Raw genomic sequence first — 27,475 nt, 5'->3', positions numbered from 1 at the left:
GCTGGCCTTGCAGTCCAAGAATGAGAGCACAAGGCTGACTATCTGTAGTACCTGTTACCATCACAGTAGAACTCTGACCCTGGAGAACTTTTTCAAACACACGTCTTTGGGCCCATGAAAAAAGAACGTTGAGAAAATTTTATCATGGGAGAACATTAACAATTCTAGGAAAACCCTCTGGGTGCAGAGAGTAAGCCACTCCAGGGGCCCTTGTCTGCATTCCAAGGACAGAGCCTTTTGAATGCAGTCTGAGAGAGACTTGGGCCATCTGGGCTGCTAGGTGACAGCACTGTGAGTAACTGCCACCTGCATCTCAGTGCCACTCTGTGTGGCACTAAGGTGTGGGTCGAGTGCAGAGGTGGCCAGAGCACTACTGATTTCCTGTCCTGCCTCAGGCCAGTCACCAAACTCCCTAGCTCCCTCCAGTGTGTAGAGAGGATCAATGGTATAATGTAAAATGCATAAGAAAACCATCACAACAGCACAGCATTCTGGTTTGGTTATGGGATGCAAAGCATGAGATGAAATAAAAGGCCCATTTAGCAGCATATTTGTGGCTCTGGCTCTTTGCTGAAGTAAATACATACATATGCATATATATGTACATAAATATACACATATGTGTACGTGTATGTATGTATATATATGTGTGTGTATATGTGTAATATATATATTAAATATGTGATATATATTTAAAATGTGGCTATTTGGATGCTCAAAACATAATATATATTATAATATATTATTACTATATATTATAGTAATATGCTAGTAGATGTTTATAATGATTGTCTGTGCCTTTCCCAATTTCCAGGGTATAAATACTGCTGCTGTGGTGGATGTTGACCCAACATGTTGTCAGAGAGCTTGGAGTTGAAAAAAATAGGCACACAAGAAACCTCAAGATCTGTTCTAGGACACTAATGGGCTTGTAGAACTTCTCTTCCAAATGTTTCAAGCATCCGAATAGCCACATCTTAAATATAATGACTACTGCTTGTGCTACAAACACAGTATATCTAATTTCCTAACAACCCTGGGAGACTCCTGGCAGAGGTTCCCTAGAGAAGCCAGGCCCAGACTAAAGCTAAAATTCATACAGCCGTTTTCACTGCACTCTATGGCATACGTGGTTAATCTCTGTTTTGTTAATACAGAGAAGCCTTAGAATGTTGGCGCTTGAGATTCAGGCCTATGTTACTGCTGCCCCCTGAGCATTACCACTTCCGTTGTTTCAGCCCACTTGGGAGAGCCTATCAATTTACTCTAATTTTCCAAAGAGCAATGGTGTTCCCGCTGCTGACTGCCCTGCTGGGCGTCTAACTTCACTCTTGGCCATTAAGGCAGGCAGGAAACTTGATAATTTTTAGGTTATCCCTCAAAAAGAATGCAGGCCCTACCAGCAGACAGCTGGCAGAACAGCAGGGGTGGACTCATAGTAGCAGTGGTAAAGGCCTCCAAAGAAACTTCCAGAAGACTAAAGATGGGAGTCAGAATGATGGAGCTCACACCTAGCTGGTCACCAGAATCATCTGAAGAATAAAGAGGAAGGGAGGTGAAGGGAAGGGGAGGGAAGGGAAAGGAGAGAAGGGGAAGGAGGGGAGGGGAGGGAAAGGAATTCAGAAGCTTAGCCCCACTGCATCAAGTTGGGTCAGAATCTCTGCATGGGACTTGGGATTTAATTTTTTTCAGAATCACTAGGTGATTCTTTTGAGTTAGTAAGGCTTGTGGACTTGTATCTCAAACCAGTGCATTGTCACTGATGCCACACAGAATGTCTTAAGTCTGAGAGTCCTTCTCTGCCTGATTTCATTTTGAACTGAAGGCTGGAAACATCAGAACTGTAAAGGAGCAGTGTGTGTGTGTGTGGTGTGTGTGTGTGTGTGTGTGTGTGTGTGTGTGTGTGTGTGTGTGTGATGGAGAGAGACAGAGACAAAGAAATAGAAGGAGGGCGGGAGGGAGGGAGGGGGGGGGGAGGTGAAGACAGAGACAGAAAGGGTTGGACAAGGGACTGAATGTGTGATTGGCTTCTGAGATCTTATCTATGATGCTCAAGTTCACTGCTGCTATTCTGAAGTGTGACAGCTGCTACTCCCACAGTTCACTTCCTCAGACCGACATTGCCATCTTGGACCGCATGGACCCTGACCTTGAAGACTGAGTCAGGAATAGATAATGTGACAGAGCCATGAGGTTGTCTGTCATGAGACCATTGTCCAATGGGTGTATCTGCTGGATACAGCACGGCCACCTAATTAGATACTTTGTTTTCTGGGAGGTCTGATGCAAAAGCACAGTGACAGAAAAGCAAAACTCAAGAATCAGGAGAAATTTGGAGAAGGCAAGTGCTGTTCAGACAACTGTTCAGGATCCTAGGAGAAACATTCACTCCCAGCTGCCTAGTCAGTTTCAGTCCTGCAGAGACCTGTGTTGCTGGACCTGCCTGGATGCAGAACTTGGGAATAGGGTTGGGGGTGCAGCTGGCAGGTAAGTGCTTGCCTAGAGTGTACGACTCCTGGGTTCGATCCCAAGCACTGCCCAAGACCTAGTGTGGTAGCTTGAACCTGTAACCCCAGATCTCAGAAGATAGAGACAGTGGGATCAGAACTTCAAGACCATATACAGCTGCCTAGTGAGCTCAAAGCTAGACATAAAACCCTGTCTAAAAATGGGCAAGCAAGACACAAATCAACCTGGGAAATACAGTAGGACTGCAGTTAATGTATTGACTGAATTATCTCTAAAAGCTCCAGAGCTTCCTTCTCTTGGGTTGTGAGGAGAAATGAATTCCTTAAGGCATACTACCATTGTCAACACGTTGTGGGACTGCTGTTGTCCTTCAGTATCTGCAAAGTGGTAGATAGGAACCCCAGTCTTTGGCTGCATATATGGTCTAGGAGGCTTCCTTTCTTGCTTTCCCAATGGTAGACACTGGGCCATGGGGGTCCGCCATAGTCTGTTGTATACGATAGAAACACAGTAGACACCACCTCCTTCCTGTTCTTTTGATGTCTAGAACTTGGGAAAGGAGGGAGAGACTGGAGTCAGGGTCTATGATACCACGCTATATGAACAAACTTCTTTTCAGTGTTTGCAGTCTTCTGGGCCTTACAGCCAACCTACCCCTAATTGATCCCAGGGTCCCTGGCCCATAGATTACACTCGTATCTAGTCCACTCTAATGCTCCAGTCCCTTCTTGCTTTGTGAACCCAGTAGGAATACATTTCTTTTCTCTGTCAGCCACAAAATTGACATTTTCTTTGTTGAATCAAATTGTGCTGTTCATCAATCATATGAAATTCAGCGTGAAAAGGAAGATGTACAGGATATGGATAGGGACAAAAGACCTCGGAATCCTGAGACCCACAGGCTACAGCACTGCTGTTTCTTCCAAATGGAACATAGGCTTGGGATACACAAACTAAATTCAGTGGTACGAGGGAACTGGTTTCAAGTTCGAAGGAAGCTGATCCTCAAAGGGGTGGCAGTAGAGGGATGCATTTTTAAAAACCTGCTTCCCTCGCTTTAAACGTCTGTTAAAAGCTCCCCAAGAGGGTCTAATATGAAGCCAGGGTTTTAAATAGTTGATGACAAAGCAGAAAGAAAGGTTTAGTTTCCTTTTCTTAAAAAATATATTAAGTCAGTGAGCTGGCTCCTCCAGTGAGTGCCAGCCTGGAGAAGGCACAGTGCATTTCTAGTCCCTCAGGAGAGTCCGTGGAAGAAATACTTCAGTGACCAAGAGACTCCTGGGGGCCTCCTGATTAACTCCACACCCCTGGCTAAGGTCCAGTCTGGTTACCCCTGAGTTTTTCCCAGAGGAAGCTGTGCTTTGTGATACGGCTCTAATGCTTCTGGCTCTATTTGGGAGTTTCTGGACTTAGCAAGGACTCCTAACAGTCAGGGTTCTCATGGATCTACAGTGCAGAGGTGAGCCTGTCTCTGCCCACGGACTGACACCCCACCCGTGTGATTTATTAGGAAACCCATGCTCGACACACGCAGCGCTCCCTTAAGGGACACTTGCCCGTGGCTTTTCTTCCAGTTCACATTTCCACTTAATCTCCCCCTCTCCCTCCCCCCCCCCGCCTCCTCCCTATTATTATAAATAGCACTTTAAACTCTAGAGCCAAGCTCTTCAATTAAGGTGTAGACAAAGTGGTTTGACTCCTCTTGATTAAAAACTCTGAAAGGGAGAGAACACAAACCTTAAAACATTTGCTTTTCAAAGCAAGCAAGGCAGGTGGGGGAGGGGGAGAGAGAGAGAGAGAGAGAGAGAGAGAGAGAGAGAGAGAGAGAGTTCAAAATTGCCAGATGTCAGTTTAAAGGGGGCTAAGAATTCCTAAGCCTTTGTTTACCAAATCCTTGCTCAGAAAACTCAGAGAATCCAGGGCTTTGAGTACCTGGCAGAGGAGGCCACCCAAAGGCCAAGGTAGGATGGGAAGGGGTGGGGGTGGGAATGGAGCACATGGTGGCCATTTGAGTTTTGTTTTTTTTTTTTTTTTTTTCTCTTAATTATCTGGGGTTGCCCTTCGAGAAATCAGTTCTCTTTGCAGTTGGGAAATTAACCCTTAATCTCCACAAATGAGGGCAATCAACCCATTTACTGAATAAACACAGATCATTACAGCTTTGCTGCCCCTCATTGTGATTTAATTTGAGAATGGCTTCACCTGAGCCGGATAGGGCTGGGCGTAACCTGGTGCTGTCCCCCTAGGGGAGAACGCAGGTTGAAAAGTGGCTGAGAGAGGGAAGAGAGCCCAGCCGAGCCAGGACAGAGCTTTGAGATCTCCTCAACAGGTGAAAGTCTTAGTCCCTTCTTGACTTGGTCTTACCTCGTGGACTGCTGAAGTCCCTGGGCTGGGAATGGAGAAGCTCTTTGTTTCTTAGTTTGCTCTTATTAATGTGCTGAGGGCCCTGGCACTTAAACCTCTGTCTCACCCACCAGTTCTTCTGTTTATTGGTAGTCACTGGGAAGGTCCACTGCGCGGTGCCCAAGGAAACACTGAGCTGATGATCAATGAATTACCGTCGCCCAACTCAAGTCGAAAAGCATGAAAGGCAGGCTCGTGACCTCCTTCACTAATTTAAAAAGATGTATTTTGGAGCCAGTGAGGCGGGTCGATACTCGACACCAAATCTGATGACCTGGATTCCATCTCTGGAACCCAGTCAGAGAGAACTGACTCCCTCTAGTTGCCCTGTGATTTCCACACAGGCACAGCCACATGTGCTACACACACACACACACACACACACACACACACACACACACACGTAAAAAATGTTAAGAAAAGAATAAGAGAAATCGAAAAGGAGGGGCTGTATTGAGCAAAGACTCAGGGCTGTTTTTCAGAAGGAACCTGAAAGTTAATAATTCTCACCTTCTCTTACAGGCAAGGATGCTGATGTTCAAGGTGTGAAATGAATTGTCCTCAAGCTGACGGAAGGGCTGAACGTAAAATCCACACGTTCAGGCTCTGGGCCTGTGGTTTTTGTTATTGTTTTGATTTGTTTTAATATCAGGGTGGCTTCTGCCTGGGAGACCTGCAGGAAAGCTGGTGAATGTGGCTATTTTTCTTGCTTCCCAGTCACCGGAGGTGACCCCTCACAGCTGGGCCTCATCAGGAAGGGCCTGCCTGGACCGGGCGGGAGAACTTCAGCTGAGGTCCAGCCTGACCTCAGCATGGGAGGAGGGAGGGTTTGTCTGTGCTGGGGAAGGGGCTTCGGCCTGCTCCTGTGGCTTCCAGCAGACCTGTGAAGAGCCGCTGCGGAAAGGGGAGGCAAGACAGCCCAGAAGGCAGAGGAAGCACGGAGAGAAGAGATAAACAGAGGGCAGCAACAGACTTCTCACTTTGGCAAAAGGCACTTTGGTCTCCCTGTGAAACTTCACCCCTCTTCTTCCCCAAGAGATGGCCCCTGCTTTAAAGTCCTAGCTGTAAAGACCATATAGGTCCTGCTTTGTTTAGGCTCCCTGAGATGGGGTGTACTAACTTAAATCCCAGCCGAGCAATTGGGAGTGAGCCAGCTGACTGACTCCAGCGTCTGGGGCTAGCCAGCTCCTTACTATTTTTATGAACTGCTAACATTTATTTAATGCTCACCATGCCAGAGACATCCTGCCCACCCCTCACCCCTCACTCCCTGAACCTTGGTCTGCAATAGCCCTTGCAAGTGGCTACTCTTTATTTGATCCACTTTAAAGATGAGGATACCAAGTCATAGAGAGGCCCAAGATCCTACTGACAGTAAGGACCAAACGTTGAACCCCATCCTTTCCTTGAATAAAAAGCAGGAGGAGGTGTGACTGACAGGAAGAAAGGGGGTGACACTTAGCCCGCCCGAAGACCATGAGGCTGTCTGCCTTGAAGAGAAACAATCAACTCAGGTGTTCCCAACACTACTCCATGAGGCTGCACTTCTGTCTAGCACCTCCGTGGCCAGCTGTCCAAGAGGACATCAGTAGTCCAGCATGTCTGTGGGAGACTGGACCATTATAAAGTAGATAAGGCATCTCTCCTGGGGACCAGTTCACGTGTCTCACTCAGCTGGGAGGCAGGGGAGCATTTTCCCACCAACTATTTTATAAGCTCCATTGTTCCTGCTGAAAGGAAGGCAAGACGGTTCAGGGGTGTTTAGTATGGTCCGTTAGGGACCCCAGCACGCTGTTTATGGGTTATGTTTGGGGTGGTATGGTTGAAAGCCCAGGGTTTATGGATTTGGATTTTGTTTAGTAGCTTGTGTGGCTTTGAACAAGTTGCTTCCTGTGGCCTCAGTTTCCATGTCTGCAAAGTGATAAGAATCACTGGAGCACCCAGTTCCTGGGGAATTGTGACGATTCAGGAGGAGACGATAAACCTCGAATCTGGCAGGCTGTAAGTGATCAATGGACAGTAATTAGTATTGGTAAAGGTTTACAGAAGCAATTTAGGGAGACACAAGGTGGAGGCTTGTCGTTCCTCAGACGGCCACCAACGTGCTCTGAATGTGGATTCCAACCTTGCGGGAGGGACTGGGCAGAGCAAAGCTGACCTTCCCTCCATTGAATATTTCTGATGAACTAATGGGCCACAGAGATGTGTCTTTATGAGTTTCTATAACCTGTAAGAGCTGTTGTGGCTGCTTGCTTGTCCGAGTCTGGTTGCTTATACCCCGCTGGAAAAATATTTTAGGTCTCCCATGCTTGTTTCCACCCATGTCCATTTTAGGTCTCTTGGCAAGAACTGTGCTGCATGTAAATAAGGAAGAAATGAAATCCCAGGGTCACCCCTAGGCAGCATCAGTCTATCAATGCGATCACACCCTCCTCAGAGGCTGATCTCATGGGAAATGGAAGACAGGGAGGTTGTGCATCCTCACCGCTCAGCCTGCTTCTTTATCAGTGTCGGGCCATTTATTTAGAGTGCCCGACACTACGGTCTAGACTGACAGTCTGAGGAATGCTGTCCTCAGTGATTGGGGGTGGCTTCTGGAAGTCCTGGGGAAAAGCTGATGAGCGTGGCTGTTCTTGGTGTCCTTTACCTGGGGACACATTTGCAAAAGAAAGGTCAGAAGCCATACTGGTTGCCTGGTGAGCCAGGGCCACAGCACCTGCATCAGAACTCTCTTGTATCCATGAGTCCTGGCACCAGTGGGCCCTTCATAAATACCTGTGGGTTTAATAATCTGCTGTTTTCTACCACCCTTCCCCGCTGTTTCACACTCTGCAGTTAAATGTTAAAATACGTTTTCTCCTTACAGTCTCTGAATGTGTCTACTTTGTATTTATAAGTGGATACAGAATAGAGATTTATTGCAGGGGTCAAGCACAGCCTGCCCCACTGCAGTCTTCTATTCAGTGGTCTCTACTGATCAATGATGGCCTCCTCTGTGTGTAAATTCTGACTGACTGTCCTTAAAAAACAACTGTCTGTTAATTACAGGCTGGGGGTGGAGCTGATCCACAGCTCTTTGCCTAGCGTGTTCAAGGCCCTGGGTTTTATTCCTAGCAATGAACACCAAACCAATTAATTACAAAAATGCTATTTTGTGTTTTAACAAGTAAGGACAACTATTCTTTTTGTTTTATTTTGTGATCTGAAGAGGCATCAGATCCCCTAGAATTGTAGTTATAGACGACTGATTGTAGGGTTGTGGGTCTGCCACAGGGCTCGGCCGCTTGGGGAGACAGGAAGTGACCATGCTTACCCCACACTGTTGCTGGGTGGGTGTTGGGCCATAGGGAAGCCGCTGGACACCCCTCCGGGAGTGGGAAAGTGCAGTCTGAGGCACAGGACAGCCTGAGCTAGCTTGGGGGTTCTGTGGGCCTGCTAGGAGGCCAGGGCCATCAGGCATCCAGGCGCTGCTGGAAGCCATGGAAGAGCTGAGAACGGAGTGGGAACCCACAGGCTGATCTAGCCCCGGGGCGATGGGGGAAAAGGGGGTGTTCTGGCTGGTCCCATGGGGGAAGTCCTTGGCTTGATGGTAGTGGTGGGCTTGAGCTTGGCTCGGTGGCGACTGTGGCTGGGAGCACAGAGAGGCCTTCTATGGGAGATTAGATGGCAGCTCTATAGGCAAAAGCCTTCTCCATGGCTCCCAATGGCGGATCCCAGTGAAAAGAGGCAGTCCATGGCTTTAAGGCATTTATTGTTATGGCAGAAGGTAGATGAATAAAACCATACCCCACTTCTCAGGGTGAGCCTGAGGTTAAATACCTTTTGCATGGAGGAGTGTCTGGGAAGGAAAGCTTATTGGTTAAGCCCTCCAGGCCTTTAGGTACCTTATTAAAATGGAGATGTCTTGAACATACGTGACCACAGATCGTGTCCTCTACGCATAGAGGGGCCTGGGGCATTGCCCTTGTGACTGATGTCACAAATCTATGGAGGGACTGAGGCTAGTGACAGGGCCTGGTGCCCAGGAACAGGTGAAGTGCCTACTGTCCCTTCAGGATCCCCGGGGTTTCTAGCCTTAGCTCAACCGGGAACCAGGCTACCTGTCATGGTCCCACGGTTGTTAGTCATCATGTGGATGCTGGGAACTGAACTCTGTCTGGTCCTCTGTAAAAAGCCAGTTCTCTTAACTGTTGGGTCTGTCTGTCTTCAGCCTCAAGATTCTTTAAAACAAAAACAAAACAAAAGCAAACCTCTCTCCAAAAACCTTACAGTTGCCCTGAAAGTTTAACATGATTTGATGTATTATTACATATTTGTTTATTTATTTGTTTCTGTGTGCATCTGTGTGAAGTGAATACCACAGCACTAGTGTGGAGGTCAGAGGACAACCGTGTGGGTCATGGGTAGGGATCCAATTCAAGTTGTCAGCCTTAGTGGCAAGTGCCTTTTGTTACCCACTGAGCCATCTTGTTTATTCTCATACATCACACACACACACACACACACACACACACACACACACACACACACAATTGAGAAAGGATCTCATTGTGTAGGCCTGGTAGTCTGAAACTCACTTTGTAGACAAGGCTGTGCCTTGAATCTACAGGAGTCCATCGTCCTCTGCCTCCTGACTGCTGGCAGTAAAGGCATGTGTCTCCACACCCAGCCCTAATACATTTTCAAAGCATATTTCCTGACATTTTATACATGAGTGCTTTGCCTACATGTATGTATGTGCACCATGTGTACGTGGTTTATGGAGGCCAGAGAGATTTCGATCCCGTGGAATTTGAGAGTCTTGGATGGTTGTGAGCCACTATGTTGGTTCTGGGAGCCAAATCTGGGTCCTTTGCAAGAGCAGCACGAGTCTCAACAGCTGAACTGTCTCCAGCCCCCTAATATGCTTTCATCTAATTTAAATTTTATTTTATGTGCAGTATTGATTTTGGCTGCATATTTGTTTGTGTACCACTTGTGTGCATGGATCCCCAAGGAGACCAGAGGAGGGCATCTGGTCCCCTGTAACTGGAGATATAGAAGAATCCAAACAGCCATGTGGGTGCTGAGAACTGATTCTGGGTCTTTTAGAAGAATACTCTTAACAGCTGGACCCTCTCTTACCTTGTAAAAAATGATACAAATTTGTATTTTGTGTTTCTGGGAACCAAACCAGTACTCCTTGTACATCATTTAAAAATAATTAAGTCATCTTCCACTAAACTATACCCCATTCCTTGTAATATCTACAATGATGTATACACACACACACACACACACACACACACACACACACACACATATATATATATATATATATATATATATATATATATATATATATATATATAGAGAGAGAGAGAGAGAGAGAGAGAGAGAGATGGAGTTTTAGAAAGGCTGAATAATTTATCCAAGTTTGACACTAAGTGACATTTGGGGCTGGAGCTGAATCCAGAAGTGGTGCCACTTGATCCCACTGCCAAGTGTCAGGAGCACAGGCTGCTGCTGGCCAATGAACCATGCTGCCTGGTGAGATTTCACCTTTGCCTGAACTTCATGCAGGGAGGGCTATCCTTAACAGCTCTCACTCCATTTAAGACAGCTTTAATTGTTAAAAAGTCCTTCATTATATCGAACTGAAGTCTGCCTCTCCAAGGCTTCCATTGATCTCTACAGTACATATTTAATCCCTCTTCCATACAATAGCCCCTCAGATATGTGTGTGCCACCCCACCCCCAGGCCTCCTCCTCTACGTAGTTTGTGGGAACCCTGGAAATAGGCCCTCTCATGGTTCCAAGCTCCCAATGCAGCACAGGGAGGCTGGGCAGGCTCGAGCACGAGGGGAATGTTAAATCATATAACTCAAATCGATCCCAGGCAATGTCTGGAAGCATGGGTGGGGAGCTACCTGGGAACCAGCTAAGCATTCTTAACCATCCCCCGAATCAATGCTTGTCTGCAGCACAGGCACTGCCATAAGATGTAATTGTCTCTGAAAACAGGGAGTGCAGTGGGCTTAGCAAGGACACGGTCCACGGCCTAGTAGTGGCATCTTTATTCCAACTTAACGGGATCCTAAGGGTAAGAGTGTGTGAGCAATTGAGAGCGAGAGAGCGAGAGCGAGAGCGAGAGCGAGAGCGAGAGTGAGAGAGAGAGAGAGAGAGAGAGAGAGTAAGAGCTAGGGAGCACGGGAGCAAGGGAGAGGGAGAAGGGGAGGGGGAGGGGGAGAGGGAGAGGAAGAAAGAGAGAGACCCTAAAAGACATCAACATGGGGAGGGTGGAAGGCTGAGTGATGTAAAGAGGTTTCACATCAGGAATAATGGGGTGGTACCTAAGCTCCACCCTCCACGAGGTCACATGTAGTTTAAGCCAGGAAGGCAGACTTTAGAAAGTGTCTGTTCCACTGAAGACATTGACGTAATCAGAATCTATGGGTGTGTGGCCTGGGTAGGGTCGGGAGGAGAGTGGTATAGAGTTAAGTGACCAGGGCCAGCTCTCTTGGGAGAGTTATCGAGAAACTGGGGTAATAGAAACATCTTCTGGCAGCAAATGTTAGCTACTCTCTTTGCCCTTTAGTGTTCAGCTAGTCTGTGGCACCTGACCCGTGAATGGCCTTCCTCCTGTCCTTCTCTAATCACATGACTGAATATCTCCAGATGTTGGGAGTGCTCATAGCCCCCAAAGCCTGGGAGAACTCAGACCTGAGCAGAAGAAAAGGCCCCTTAGAGAGGCAGTAGAAACAGTGAACAGGAAGAAAAGTTAATCTTTTCATTGTTTTCAAATGCCTGTGGACCTCCACCTTTCTTCAACGCTCTGTGGACCAGGCCCTGCGCTTGTCCTTACAGATAGGTAAGAGTGTTAAAAACATTCAGATTTACTGGGTTTCCGGCCAGAAGTACAGCTCAGTAGGTATTTACCCAGTATGCACAGGGCGCTAGGTTCCCCAGCACTACCCACACCCCACAATCCCAGGACCTGAGAGAGAGGGGAAAGTTAGTGCCTTCCTTGGTTATATGGTGACTTCCAGGCCAGCATGGGCTACATGAGACCTTATCTCAAAACTGAAACAGCATACTGGATACCTGTGGGTGCCCGGATCTCCGCCCATCCCCCCTTTATGGTTTTTAAGAAAGCCATGAAGGGGGAACGCTTTTCTATTCTGTAGGAACAGGATGTTTGGCTGGGCATTGGGACCGCCTATGATGGCTGTCTTGTAAATGCGAGTGTGCAGCCACAGAGGCTCCTCGGAGGATACCCGGAGGACTCCCTCGCTCACCCCAATGGACAAACTCTCCTGTGTCTAGACTGGGTGTCACTCTCTGGCCCTGCAGAGGGTAAGTCTAGCAATGTGAGCGTCTGAATTTGAGGCCAAATCCTTGAGCAAATAGGCATCCTTCAACCACCATCTCTCAGTGGCTTCTAGCAATTAACATAACGTGATGCTAGGCCTATCCAGATAAGGATTCTAATGGCCACAATGACTTCCCTTTCTTCCCCAGCCCTTCTTTATTGCTCTGCACTCTCTACTCTACCCAGCAGGGAGGAGTTTAGAAGCTTGGGCCTGGGCAGGGCGGTGCGCGCAGCTTCCCACAAGCTCCTGCGAGGACTCCAGGGACAGCAGGCATTTCCCTTTAATAAGCTTCTCACACTACATTAAAGATAAAAGGGGAAGGGAAATATTTATATTCTGACAAAGCAGGCTCTTCCCTTCGGGCTCTTGTTTTATTTATTAACTTGCTCTGTCCCTCTCTTCTCTGTGCCAGGGGCTGGGCATCGGTGGCCCTTCTCTCCTTTAGTCATTCCGTTCTCCATGAGTGACAGTGACAGGGGCTTTAGAGTCACTGTCAAAGAGATAGGCCTGTAGGTGGGTGCTGTTCCCAGGTGACACAAAATAGATGTTTCTCTCCGCTCCTGGGAGCTGCTCTCTGTCTCTGCCCTTATTACCAGTGCTTGGGTGAAGAGTGGCTCACACTGGTTACGTGTGTCATCTCAAATGAAGCTGTGTCAGCTGCGTAAATTGTTCAGAGGTCCAGTCGCCTGGGTTCCTGACTGAACCAAGAGGCTGGGGCCTCTTGACCTCTTCTCTCCTGTATGCTCTCTCACCATCGGGACTAAGGAGGCTTATTTCTTCCTGCTAATTTACACAGAGCCAGTAAAAATCTTGAGTCATCCCTTTGCAATGATGAGAATTAAAATTTTAGCCTATCTCTGGCTCCAAAGCCTGGGTGGGCTGGGGATGAGTTACTCTGTTGAACCTCCCCTCACCTCCTCCAAGGAGCCTATGTAGACTAGTGAGAGGAGAGGGACAGCAGTCACTTAGCTCTGTCTGTGAGCTTGGGTAATATGCAGGAGTTTAACGACCTTTCAAATAGAGTTTTAAAATTATTTCTCTTGGGATTGGGGATTTAGCTCAGTGGTAGAGCGCTTGCCTAGCAAGCACAAGACCCTGGGTTCAGTCCCCAGTTCCGAAAAAAAAAGAAAAGAAAAAAAATTATTTCTCTCTCTGTCTCTGTCTCTCTGTCTCTCTCTCTGTCTCTCTCTCTGTCTCTCTCTCTCTCTCTGTCTCTCTCTGTCTCTCTCTCTCTCTCTCTCTGTGTGTGTGTGTGTGTTCGCGTGCACAGTGTGAATATGGCACAGTGGACACACATTGGAGGTCAGAGAAAAACTTGACTTGTGTTAGTCTTCTCTTACTCTGTGGATTCTGGGGATGGAGCTCTGGCTGTCAGGATTAGGGACAACTGCCTTTACCCACTGAGCCATTTCACCAGCCTTGACCTCAGGAAAAAAAAAAGTCACCCATGATCATCAATTAAATTTTCAAACACAATGAAGACCCATCCTACGGAGAACATACATAGCCGTGATTAAACACAGACTTTACGCCTGAGCTACTGGGTTTGATTTGTAGCCCAACCCTTTGCCGGCATGCAAACTGCAGAAGGCATCACCACGCTCCAGGTTCCTCGCTTGTAAAATGGAGCCCGAGTGTGTCCACTCCTTCCGAAGCAAATGATTCCGGGGAGGGACTTGAAGACAGTGCTTGACTCATACCGAGACCATAATAAGAATGAGCTATTGTTGCTACCATCTGAAAATAGCCAGTGGCTAACAGCTGACAAGTATTCTAGACACGTACATATTCTGTGTGGATGTATACATAGAATCATTTTACAGCAACATGGTGGTGGCATTGCATATGCTCTAAAATATCAATTTAAGCCGGGGTGGGGGGTGGGAGGGCAGCAAGATAGTTCAGTGGCTAAAGGTGCTTGCTACACAAGCCTGCAGACCTGGATCCAGTCCCTGGGATTTATGCAAAGGTAGCAGGAGAGAACTGATTTGTCCTCTGACTTTCAAGGCACTCATGTGCTCCCTGCCCTGACTCCCACATATAATAACAAACAAAAAGTTTAAAAAGTATTGGGTTTACCTGAGCTTTAGCAAAAGGAAAGAAGCTAAAATAAACGGACCTATTAGCCTCCCGATGTGGAGAAGTATTAATTCTTTAACTATCCCAACAGCCAGTGTAATGACAGCTCCGTGGCCAGGAGCACACACTGCATATGCAGAGACCTGATTTTGGTGCCTAGGACCCATGTCAGATGCCTGCCATGCCAGCTCCAGGGGTGTCAGACATCTCTGTCCTTGGAACCCCCAACCTCCATGCATATACTCACTCCCACCACATCCTATACATAATTAAAATAATAATAAAAATCCTTAAAATACCATTCCAGTCCAGAAAACTACAATGATGAAAATTAATGGAAAGGACTCACATCAAGATGCCTGCCTGTAACCCATGCTTTCAGGAGGCAGAGGCAGGAAGACTGAGGCAAGGTCATGGCAGCTTGGTGTACCTAGCTGGTGGGCCAGCCAGACCTCAGCAAAACAACAACACCCCAACAACTCAGTGGGAAATTCAGGACAGTGGTCTAAGGACCCCAGCCAGGCTGTGGGATACCCTTGTGTGCCCATGTCTTTTCTGGTCTCCCAATGCTGCTTCTGTGAGTTTTAATTTGTTTGGGTTTATAGTGTTCTGATTTGCATTCATTTATTCTCCAGAGGGGTTGTCCTCATTCTATATTTAATTGGATTCAATGTTTATTGCTAATCCTTTTACTATTGCGCCTTTCACATCCCCGGTTCTCTAATATGGGCAGTTTCTTGAGTGTTGTACATTAAGAAGGTTTTCTCCCCTTCTCTTGCTCCTTGAGAAGGGCTCACTGGCGCCTCAGTCCCCAGATCCCCTCTAACCTGCAACGTCTGCTTGTTGCTTCTCTGTGCAAAATGATGACTTGCTGCCTGCGTCATTTTCCACCCTACTTTGTTTGTTGATTAAAAAGTAACATACAAGCATGCAAAATAATAGGCTTTGATGTCATACAGATAACCATTGTCTTATTTCTCTTCTTCTCTCCCCACCCCCATGGTGGGCCTGCTTCTGCTTTCACGTGTATGTGTGTGTGTGTGTGTGTGTGTGTGTGTGTGTGTGTGATTTACTGTCCATATATATATAAATACACACACACACACACACACACACACACACACACACACACACAAAATGTTTCCATATGTATATATGGAAACATTTTGTGTGTATCTCCCCCATTACTTGCTTTTATTCTCTCTCCCCTTCTTAGATGTGTGAAAATCCCTCCTCTCCCGCTTCTTTAGACAAGGATACACACACACACACACACACACACACACACACACACACACACACACACACCGGTGTGGCTTGGATTTTGCTACAAGTAACATTGATGACCTTAAACTTCTGATCTTCCTGCCTCTACTATAAATGCTTGGATTACAGGGGTGCCTCACTACCTGGCTTTGGGGCTCTACCTTCCAGTGCCTGTTTTTCTTTCTTAGTTGTTTTCTCATTATTTATAGAGGTGTTAGAGTTTTGATCCTGAACTGCATCTTTAGCTGCCTGGTTCCCTATCTCCTTTGCTTGTTAGCTTATTCTTCCTAACTTTGGGCTTACCGTGTTTGTCCCTGAGGATTATTGAAAAGATGGAAAGTTTGTGTTTTCTTCACCAACGGGATAGCTTAGGTCAAAGATGCAAATAGATCACATTAACTGACAGTCAGAACCTTGTCAGCTCAAGGTGAGGAATCCAGGTGTCAGGTGTGAGAATTGGTGACCTTGGTGTCCACAGACCTGGTAGGTCAGCGGTGGGAAGCATTTCTCTCACTCATCTCTCCTGGGTAGCTGGGGAAGGAGGTGGTCATCGCCCAACATCACAGTGTGGGTGGGAGCCACATCAGGGAAGGTCCACTTCACATAGTTCTTGGGTCCCCAGGGCTCAGTGAGTTGGGAGTTTTAGTCTGAAGTTTAGCTCTATGAGCTGAGGTCCCTTGTAAATAAGAATGAGCCATTTTAATTTGTTGTGGTGTTTGTTTGTTTGTTTGTTTTTCCAAACAGGGTTTCTTTGTGTAGCTTTGGCTGTCCTGGAACTCATTCTGTAGGCCAGGCTGGCCTTGGACTCACAAGATACACCTGCTTCAGCATCCAAAGCAGGATTAAAGGTGTGTGCTACCACCAGCTGACTGTTGTGGCATTGCTAATGAAGATTAAATTATAATTTATCTAAAGGACAAGTGTCCGCTGGCTGTTCCCCAACATGAACATGCGCTCAAGATGTAGCTCAGTGGTAGTGAGCTTTCTGAGTGTATGTAACGCCGCGAGTACAGTCCCCTCACTGCAAAACTAAATAAGTAATTTAAAATACAACTGTGGGGCTGGAGAGACGGCTCAGTGGTTAAGAGCACTGACTGTTCTTCCAGAGGTCCTGAGTTCAAATCCCAGCAACCACATGGTGGCTCACAACCATCTGTAACGGGATCTGATGCCCTCTTCTGGTGTGTCTGAAGACAGCAACAGTGTGCTTATATATAATAAATAAATAAATCTTAAAAAAATACAATTGTGGATGTCTCGTGAGTCCCAAATTAGATTGCAAAGCCACGAAGAGGAAGGACTGCATCTTATTCCTTGCTATATGCCTTCCATATAGTAAAGTAGTCAAAATGTGTACAGTGGAAGGTGAGCATGGTGGCACAAGCTTCTGACCCCAAACCAGCAGAGTCTGAGACAGGAGGATTAGGAGTTCGAGGTGAGGCTGTAGCTGGCCCTGTCCCACTTAAAAAAAAAATCTGTAAAACTGTATTGACTCTGTCAGGTAACTGCATTGTGTCTGCGAATAGCAAACTAATCTAACTGTAAATGACTTAACCGGATGGGTGGGTGATAGCCTACAGGTCAGATCCAGCCTGCTCTCTAATTTTAAAAGCCATTTATTTACTTATCTACTTATTTATATTTATGTGTACAAATATTTGGCCTGCGTGTATATATGTACGCTACTTGTGTTCCTGGTACCCACGAAGGCCAGAAGATGGTGTTGGATTCCCGAGAACTAGAGCTACAGATGATCGTGAACCACTGTGGGCACCGAGGTCTTCTACAAGAGGAACAAGTGCCCTTAACTACTGAACCATCTCTCCAGCCCCTGATTCCAATTTTTGTTCAGTGTGTGGACTGAGAATGTCGTTTGCATCTTTAAATATTTGAAATATATCAAAAGAACAATGTTTTGAGAAACTGAAATCTATATGGATTTTGTTGCCTGTGAACACATTTTCACTGGAGCCTGGCTACCCTCAGTTGTGTACGGAACGTGGCAAACTCTCTCTATATAAGGCCAGTCAGTATTGCAGGCTTGGTGGACTACATTTAAGACTCCTGTGGCAGATTTTCAGTGCTTTCATTGTGGCAAAAAGCAGCCATAGGTGGTAACCTGAGACCATGCTGAACACTGGAAATAGTGGAAAAGCAGGATTCCTACCCAAGGAGCCAGCTCACCTGGGGTCTGGGCACCGTAAGCAACCTGCGTCAGGATTTGGATTATCTGCTTCTTGCCTTTGGGCCTGACTGTCTAGAAAAAAAAATTTTTTTGTTTATTTTATTTTTAACAACAATAAAAACCACATCTATTTATTTATTGTGGCTACGTGTGTGTGCATGCACCACAGTGTGTACAGAGGTCAGAGGACAACTTGTGGGAGTCTTTTGTTTGTTGTTTGTTTGTTTGTTTCCCTTTCACTATGTAGGCTCCAGGGGTCAAACTCAGCTGTCAGCCGTGGCAGCAAGCTACCTTACCTGAGTCTTCTGCTGGTCTCCCTCTTTTTTCTTCCTAGGCAGGGTCTCTGTAGAGCCCAGGGTGGCCTCAGACGTGTGATCCCCTACTCAGCTTCCGGAGTGTAGATGTACAGGCATACATCACTCCCAGCTTGAAGACTTATTTTAGTTCTAGGATTTCTAATTTTTTTATTTTGGAATTCCAATGTAATAGCCTGAGTCTATTCTGAAGGTGTATACTAGAGGTTAGAATATTTCCATTGTAAGCAAGAGGTACTAAGTCAACCAAAAAGATACTTATTATAAAGATGGGCAGAAAGCCACAGAAACAGAGTAAGCAGGAAATACGGGTTTTAGGACAGGTGGTGCGGGTCTCAGTGTCGGGAGCCAATGGGTAATCTTGGGGTACCGTGGTCTTAGTTGACCTTTGACTTAAGAATCCAATGTCTAGGGGCTGGGGATTTAGCTCAGTGGTAGAGCGCTTGCCTAGAAAACGCAAGGCCCTGGGTTCGGTCCTCAGCTCTGGGAAAAAAAAAAAAAGAATCCAATGATCCAATGTCTGGGGGGTTGGAGAGATGGTTCAATGGTTAAGAGCACTGACTGCTCTTCCAGAGGTCCTGAGTTCAACTCCCAGCAACCACATGGTGGCTCCTAACCATCTGTAATGGGATCTGATGCCCTCGTCTGGTGTGTCTGAAGGCAGCTACAGTGTAGTCATATAAAAAAAGTAAATAAATGTTAAAAAAAAAATCAAATGTCTGATGTTGTGTTTCTAGCATAATTTAGCTTTGTTTAAAAGAACCACCGTGATTACACCCAACAGGAGAGAATCATCCCTCAAAGCCAGATCAGAAGCACTGAGCAGAAAAAAATAGAAATGTAAAAAAAAGGGGGAATGGATGTTAGGTGGGAAAGATGGCAGGTACCAGGACAGAGTATGGCCAGGACAGAGAACGGCACAGTTGTCCAATCCAGCCGCTGAAGCACTCTGAGGAAGCACCCGTGTCTCGTGAACCATCGGCTCATTCTCTCAACAAATCCCCAACTTCTGAATGGTGTTTGGAGGACACCAAAGACATAATCCAACCTGTGGGAAAGGGCATTTGGATTTTACTCAAGAAGACGTGGGGGATGGATTGTGCTCTTTTTTAATTTGAGTCATTAAACTATATCCGGGCATATGCTCATTATAGGAAAGATGTTAAGTAGTTCTCTAATTATATGTATTACTCTGTGGGCAGAGGATCCGGGACAAGTGACTTCTCTCACATGTCAGGGTGCAGAGCTAAAAGCAGGACTTGACTTCCTGACTTGAGTAACTGTTCTGAACCCACTGCCTAGCAACCGTGGCCCCAGTTCAGGAGCAGCGACTCTGTAAGGAGCTTCTGGCGCTTGGCTCCGCACAGAGAACTTCTCAAGGGTAGGAGCTGAGGCTTGTTCCTCCTCCGGTTCCCCTGAGCCTCAAATGGTGTCAGGCACAGCAGATACTCACCGAGGAGCCTGCCATTTAGCTTCTGGTGTTGAGGCTCAAGACTATCTCTGCTTGGAGAAAATGGCAGCCGTTCCCAGCCGCTGTCAGCAAAGCCTGGTCTAGGGACACAGAAAAGAACAGAGGAATTCGGAGTCTTTTTCTAACAGGAGATTGAGCTGAAAGCTCCCCGGTGTTCACGTTGGACGATTTATCTGCCTCAATGTGTACGTTATTACTTCTGGCACATAATGAAACATTATGACCTCACAAAGCAAACTAGTGAGTGTAATTGTCTCCATTCATCTCACCCCCTTTCTATGGTTTAAAAAAAAAAAAAAAGCTAGCTGAGCCTTGTCGTTTGCTCAGAAGGAAATGTTTATAGGAATTTGTCTCCAATCAAGTACTCCTGCATGTGTGTGCTCTTTGTTTAGGAAAACTCACCAGCTCACTTGACTGACCTTTGAAGGCTGGTGCTCAGGCCTTGACTCAGCTGTCTCCCGTTCTGTGGTGGCCCTAGGGTGTGTGTGTGTGTGTGTGTGTGTGTGTGTGTGTCTGTGATGACTTATTTGAAAACAGGGGGAAAGCCACTGTTCTTTCTCATTTGCACTCACCTGAAAGGGGGACAGGTGTACTGGTCCATCCTTGTGTTTCTTTCCTGAGGCTTTGGGCTGCTCTACTAGGCCAAGATTTGTGCAAATGCAGGGACTTCCAGCTTTTGTTCCGAAACCTTGAGTGTCTCCAACTGTCTGAAGGTGTGTGGAGAAACCCTCAGAATTAAATTAACCTCAGTTCAACTTGGCCTAATAAATCCACATCTGTCTACACAGTAAGGAGCAAAGGAGAAAGGGGGGTAGGACAAAGACCTTAGAGATTGTCATATCTGAAAAGACTGACTTTTGGAGATTATCCCAGGCTTCCATCACTACTTTTCTTAACTTTTTGGAAGGAATATGGTGGTGTTTTGCTTAAATACTACAGTTTTTTTTTCCCTTCTCCTTGTACCTTACTGTGGAGTAGTCCTGTGTGCCATTGTCCCAAGTCCTCAAGAAGGTCTTTACCACATGCTTGTAGCTGTTGCTCTGGTGTTGTGTTCTGACCACACACCAGTGTTGCTCCAGATCCTACATGCCATGGCGACTGCTTTGCCTGAGGGAATCTGAGGTACTCATTACTACAGCCCAGATGCTCGGCAGTTCCAATGGGCAGTTACGGTCTTGCTCTTTGTACGGAAGAACTTTCTGGTGAGTTGCACTTCTTAGTTACATTTCCCTCATAATGTGAGAGGTTTCCCAGAAGCCTGTCTCTTAGTTCAGCTGGGCCTCATTTCTCTCTTTGTAGCCACAAAGTTGTATACGTTGAGAGCAGCACCGAATAGGCATGCTCAGACAGGAGGAGGGCAGGAGAGAGAAGCCATCAAGGTCCCCGGTGGGTCATCTAGTCTGACTTCCAGGACACTCATCCTTCAGGGGGCTCACATTTGGCTCATGCCGTGGGTTCCAGCTGAGATATCACAAGGCCGCCATCCCCCCCCACCCCCCCACCCCCCGAGCTGGGGACCGAACCCAGGGCCTCGCGCTCGCTAGGCAAGCGCTCTACCACTGAGCTAAATCCCCAACCCCAAGGCCGCCATTCTTTTGATATTTCTATCTTTTTCTCAGTCCTCCCTTAAAAAATGATTCCAAACTCTTTTCCATGTGAAACTCATTTAGAGAGTGATTCAAATACCAGGACCATCCAAAGAATGTTTAAAGTTTCCATTCCACCAAGCGGCTTTACTCTACAAGCAGACAAGCGTTCAGGCAGGACACACGGACACACCCAAGACTGCGGGCGGACTCAGCAACCAGACCCGAGGATTCCAGAACTCCTCAGCAAAGTGCTTTGTAGGGAGCCTCGAGACACCGAGTGGTGGATCCTCAGGGAAGGGTCTCTGCAGGAGTGAGTGTGGGGAGATAGAAGCCACACAGAGAGAAGACACATGCACAGCTCCGGGCAGCTCTCCCTGAAGCTGAGGCGAAGCTGGTAATCAGCATTCTGTGTGATGGGAGTTTTCAGTCAGGGCTTTTCCCTCCAGGAATGTTACAGGGAGGAAAGAGAAAATCTCAACAGGAGTTGATCTGCAGTAGAGCATTAGAAAGGAGAGCAGCACTGGGTCATTCTTTGTATAGAGCCTAATTCCAATCTCTCTTTATACTGGAAAACAACTGCCTCTTGCGTTAAGAGAGGAGGAGGGGGGACATCCCCAAACACCAAATCTAAAACCTTGCATCAAAGATTATCAATGAATAGAATCTTTTAGTTCTTTTGTTCCACTAGAGTCAGTACTGCCAAGCATCCCTTGAAACTTTCCGTTTCTGCTTGTGGGACCGCAGCTGATTGACCAAAGGTACTGAGCCTCACAGATTGGCAAGAGGAACTTGGGTGATGTTACCAAAGCAGGCATGAGGAATCTGAAACTCTCCGGAAATCAGCTTTAACGAGGACACTCTTTGCGTTTTCTCATTCTAAAAGAAAGCTGCCAAGACTTGTCAATGTGATCCCTACAGCCACCCTATACATCTCAGGCAGGATGGCCCTGTTTAAAGTCACATTCCTATCTTGTCACCCTGTTTCTCTCGATTGTCAGTGCGTTTGCATGTAACTTTCACGATTTCCATTTGATCTCCTAAGGAGCAAGAGGAGGCTTAGGTCTGACTTATGAGAAACTCAATGTTTGCTCTCTGGCTTTCCCCTCCAGATCAGGGGTAGTATATTTCCCAACATGTTGGAGTGTCTAGCTGGATATATGAGACTCACTCAGAACTTGAACCAAAACAGGAGTTGAAGGATGGAGGAGAGAGACTCTGCTTGATAGACCGACTGTCTATACACTTGAGAAAACTTAAAGGGGAACTTGCAAGATTTATTTTATTTTTAGTACAGCACTGCTCCTGCAAGGTAGCAGTTAAGGAGTAAATGAAATGAATTAGAAACAGGTGGACTCGCTTTTCTTGACACTTGCCCTGATATATTTCAGATTCTGTGCACCTCAGACTATTTGGTGACAGGGAGACAGTTCCCTGACCAGCAGGAAGGTACCAGCTGATGCTTGCTGTGTGGATTATGATTACATAGCACATACAGACTGCACAAGCTAAAGCCTTCTGAGGGTTAATGTCGTTGAGGGATCAGCAAGCAAACTCTGAATTTACAATTCTGTGTTTATGACTACTAGTTGGTTCTAAAAACTACCGTCACCGTCACCTCCAATAGTAAACACTCTGGTTCTAAAAATAAATGTTCCATTTCTTCTCATTTAAATTTAGGTCACTAACTGATCAGTTATACTTTCTCCGGAGCCACTGACATGTCAAGGACGTAGCAAAGCTGGCCCATGCTACAGAAGTGTGGCTAGCCTTACAGTTTGACCTATATGAACATAAGATAGCTCTCTCTATAATCTTGTTTAGCGTCTCTAAAACACTAAGTGGTCTAGAATTTTCCTTGTAGCTTCAGCACAGAGCTGTGTATCCAGCAGCTGTACCTAACTGGACATGCGAATTGAGCATTTTCAATGTGTTATCACATTGAAAGCAGACAAACTGTGGAGTCTAGATTATTCTTGAAAAGTCCCTTCCATGGCTTGCTTATAAAGTACCATCCAGAGGCATCCTTCACCAAATGGATCCATTCACAGTGGATCAGGTTGCGATTTTGTTTTGCCTGATTTGGCTGGGCCCCAGACGGGTGAGCTGGGTCCTGATATTTAAAGGCCTGTGTGTACTCTAAACATTTCTTTTCTACACTCCAGCTTCAAGGTCACACCAGACGGTAGATGTACAAGGGCAGGGAAGCTAGTTGAGCCTAGATAGGGTTTGAATCCCCACTTCTGCTGAGGCTAGAGCCCCTGTTGGGTGGATGGATGATTGGAATACTCTCTCCTCTGCTTTGCCTCCGGTTCTGCTGGGAATTAAACCACTATGAACCATTATATTAAACCATCAAAGCACCACGATGGCAAGTATTCTAACCCTGAGCTATACCCCCAACCCAGGATGGCCATTCTTGAAAGCCTTATTTCTTTTCTTCCGTCCTTTTGGTAGATGGCCAAGGCACACAGCTGAATGTGAACTGTGTGATTTGTTACTGTACTATACTATTTTTTTCAAATTAGCAAATGTTTGAGGATATTATTCAACTCAGCTACACTATTGACTCTGATATGAATATGAGCATTTTTCCCCCCATGAAGGGTGGGAAAAAAATCAATGGCTCTGATGTTTTGAGGTCACCGCAAATCATGTGGAATAGTAATAGAAGACATTTCTAGTCATTTTAAAAAGGAAAATAATAAGAGAAAACAGACTGGTTAGCTGAAGGTCTGGTCATAAATATTATAAATTTCTTAGAGCCACAATATATAGCAGTGGCGCTCATTTTAATACCATCACTAATCATTTGGAATATTCTGACATCCTTTCATTTTATTATTTGTGTATTTAGTGGAAACTCTTTAAAAAGTCTTGTCACTAGCCAACACAAGTCATTTCATGGTTATGATGTAATTGTAAGGTAATATTTCAGAGCTGTCAACATCAAAGACCTGAAGTATGACTTAAATAAAAAATTCAAGAGAGACCCCTCTGAACAACCTCTTACAAGGCCTAACCAATGGCATTTCGTCTTCTGTTCCTCTTAAGCTTTAAAAAAAAAAAAAAAAACAGAATCATACAAAAGATATATTCTCTAGAGGCATATGAATTAAAGAGTCAAAATAAATAATGCCAGGTGAAGTTTCCCTTTTGATTTAAACAGCAGGAAATGGAGGTATTGAATATATCAAGAACAAAACAGAAAGGGAAACAGAAAAACTGTATTCAAATTATGAGCTAAGGAATGGGAGCAAATGGAAGAGTGCTTGCCCAGCAAGACCACGGCTCAGTCCTAAATGGTGAGAAAAAATTATTTTTTTTTGAAAAAATTATTTTTAAATTTGTGCATTGGAAGGATTTTTTTTCTTACTTTTTTGAGACAGGATTTTCCTATGTAGCTCTGCCTGTCCTGGAACTAGCTCTGTAGGTCAGGCTGGCCTCATGCTACTACGTCTGGCTGAAGGAATTTTTAAAATGTACTGAAAGTATCTATATAGTTTATCTTGAACAGCTTTCTAGTGGGTTAGCTGTGAAATTTAAAATCCTTTACATACATACAATGAAGACCAAAAGTCCTTTCTATACAAAAAAGGGACACATTGTCAAATACTGCCAATTTCTCTATATTTTTAAAGATTTATTATTTATTTTATGTATATTGGTATTTTGACTGCATGTGCGTCTGTGTATCACATCCATGCTGATACCTTTGGAGGTCTGAAAAAAAACCACTGAATTCCCCAGAAATTGGAGTTACAGACTATTGTGAGTCACCATGTGAGTGCTGGGAATCAAACCTAGGTCCTCTGGAAGACCGGCACATGCACACAACTGGTAAGCCATCTCTCCAGCCCCATTTGAGATCATTTTAATTTTATTTTATATGTATGAGCCTGCCTACATGGTCATGTGCTACATGCATGACTGCTTTACCTAAGGAGGCCAGTAGGGAGTGCCTTATGCCTTGGAACTGAAGTTACAGACTGTGGTGAGCTGCCCTGTGGGTGCTGGGAATAGAATCATGGTCCTCTGCAAGAGCAGCCAGTGCTCTTAGCTGCGGAGCCGTTTCTCTAGCCCCCAAGTTCTTCTGTATTTTTGACCACTGTAAGCCGGGCTGTGAAATGCTGCAGGTGTCCACAATGTTATTCATTTGCTCCTGCTCATCTGAGGTGCTGAGGAAGGAGATGTCCGATTGCTATGGGCTCTTTAGCACCATCCGGCTTGTCAAAGCTACAAAAAGAAAGAAGAGATGCGGATGGAGAGATGAAGGGAGGGAGGAAGGGAGTTGAGAGGAGGGTAGGACGGACATAAGGAAAGTAGAAAGGAAGGGGGTTGGGGATTTAGCTCAGTGGTAGAGCGCTTGCCTAGCAAGCGCAAGGCCCTGGGTTCGGTCCCCAGCTTCGAGAAAAAGAAAAAAGAAGAAAGAGAAAAAAAAAAAAAGGAAGGTGGAGAGGAAGAAAGATGGACAGAGGGAGGAAGACTGCGTAATTCTCACACAGGACACTTTTAGATGGTTATGATTTGTCTTAATCATGAATTGCTAACCCCTGTGGTGTTTCTCTCTTCTGGTGACTCAGAGTGAGGCTCTGGACCAGCATTTTTTATTTCCTGATTTGCCAGAGAACACAAATGGGGGAAAAGAGACTGATTTCCTAGAAACAGAAGAATCAGCTGAAAAATCACACGTAAATAAAAACGAAACAACAGACCTAACAGATTCTTTCTCTCCCAAAGATAGAGAGGCCTTGGAGTTCCCTACTGAAAATCGCCACTGTGACTGAGTATTCCAAATTGGCATGATGTGACAACCCCGTGTGGGACAATTCTGGGACCAAATGTCCCCGCCATGGTCTTCCTGCTCAGAGGTGACACCTTCCCTCACAGAGCACAGAGATGTTACCAACCGTGGCAACGGCAGCAGTAATAGCCCACAGAGCCCCACACCTACCACTTTGGGCTTCACCATGTGTCCGACACCAAACCAAGAGGTTCTTTTTCTAGTGCTCTGGCTGATTTAGCAGAGTTATCCCATCAGAGCAGAGCCAAAGAGGTGGGGAGAGAACACATGTGAAATTTCCAGGAGCATTGGAGAATAAATGGTCAGCACTGCCTTGGATGCTCTCTGCCTTAGTGATGAAGGAAGGCAGGCCTAGTTTGCTGTTTTCTTGCTGTTGCCCATCTCATGGGAGATCCACAAATGGGAAGTGAATGAAGCCAATGGATTCTCAATAAATTTGTTCTGGAAGGAGCTGGAATTTGAAACTGCGGCCTCACACATAGGAGGGCTTTAGGAACCGTGGTGAGTTGAAAGGGGGCTTAAGGAAAATGGCTGAGAGCCCATCAAAAAAATGGGTGACAGTGGTAGCAATACTTATGGGACATTAACTGTGGCAGCCCAGGGCACACTGAGGTCCTCCCAGACCCAGGTGACTAAGATCCTGCCTCACTGGTGTGTCAGTGGGTGTCACAATGGTAAAGAATTTACCACAGGGTGACCAAGAAGGACAAGAGTGGGTGACAGAGGACCTTACTCCACAGTGGTCTCCACTGGGCTGGGCTACCTCAGCACTGCAGCTGGGCTGCTCACAGTGGAAAGTGATGATATGTGACGGAGAGCCATAGCCTTGCAGCCACACAGACCTACCCACTCGCACACAGATCCAGACTGTCTCACATGCTCCCTTGGAAACCCACCCAGCTTGGTGTGGTTCATGAAGAGGGACAGAGGGGGCACCTTCCCTAATGGGACACTGTAGCATATTCAATAAGTGCAAATATCTCCCAAACACAGTGCCACACAGATGGTGTGTCTCTCTTTAGAATAGGGCTGTGTAGAATAGGGCTGGAGTCCCTGACTTCATACCCACAAGGTAACTAAGAGGGGCTCCAAGAGTGTGGGAGATAAAGTTCCTCTGTCAGGGTAGAGACTTAGAAACTGACTTCAAAGACAAGAAGGGGTGTCATTGTTAAAGCCTGGGTCTCATAGGCAGACCTCATTCCAGCGGAACACTTAATAAACCAAGTCTGCAGACTGGAACGTCCATGCACTTTGATCAGCAGCACCTGGAAGCTCAGGGTTTGCGGCTTAGCAGTCCTTTGGGTATGTCTCTCATGGGTTAGCCCTGGATTGAGTCAGGGCTCCGTCCATTCTCCGGAGAGCTCTCCACAACCTCCCTAAACAGTCTCCAAGAGTTTTAGATCTAGAAGCCATTTCCCCCCTCACTTGGAATCTGTCTGCCTTACTCGTGAGCACTATGATACTCGTCTGTCCTTCTCGGAGCCCAAGACAGTGCAGGCCTGAAAGCCGAGAGAGACCATCCCAGTCAGAAAGAATCCATACCAGG

At 46.1% G+C, this 27,475-nt stretch overlaps 2 long non-coding RNA genes across 4 annotated transcripts; one reads left to right on the top strand and one right to left on the bottom strand.

Annotated features, from left to right (window-relative positions):
* The first annotated feature begins 4,129 nt into the window (after nt 1-4,129).
* Nucleotides 4,130-16,810, top strand: LOC120094799 (uncharacterized). 2 transcript variants are annotated; one of them, XR_015629142.1, is made up of 3 exons: nt 4,130-4,430; nt 5,395-6,873; nt 16,314-16,810. It is a non-coding gene; the product is annotated as an uncharacterized LOC120094799 (long non-coding RNA). The 2 variants fall into 2 exon arrangements; XR_015629141.1 differs by lacking the exon at nt 16,314-16,810 and adding an exon at nt 4,716-4,798 and having other exon boundaries at nt 5,395-6,867.
* Nucleotides 16,811-17,639: 829 nt separating this feature from the next.
* Nucleotides 17,640-25,313, bottom strand: LOC120094798 (uncharacterized). Of its 2 annotated transcripts, XR_015629139.1 has the most exons (4): nt 20,503-25,313; nt 20,112-20,246; nt 19,522-19,619; nt 18,201-19,116 (listed from the first exon to the last, which is right to left on the bottom strand). It is a non-coding gene; the product is annotated as an uncharacterized LOC120094798 (long non-coding RNA). The 2 variants fall into 2 exon arrangements; XR_015629140.1 differs by lacking the exons at nt 20,112-20,246; nt 20,503-25,313 and adding an exon at nt 17,640-17,826 and having other exon boundaries at nt 18,956-19,116; nt 19,522-19,719.
* Nucleotides 25,314-27,475: the final 2,162 nt, after the last annotated feature.

This window comes from Rattus norvegicus, chromosome 9 (assembly GCF_021556685.1).
Source record: "Rattus norvegicus strain SHRSP/BbbUtx chromosome 9, alternate assembly SHRSP_T2T, whole genome shotgun sequence".
Classification (NCBI taxonomy): domain Eukaryota; kingdom Metazoa; phylum Chordata; class Mammalia; order Rodentia; family Muridae; genus Rattus; species Rattus norvegicus.
The sequence above is the reverse complement of the archived record's forward strand: the minus strand, read 5'-3'. Positions and strand labels throughout refer to the sequence as shown.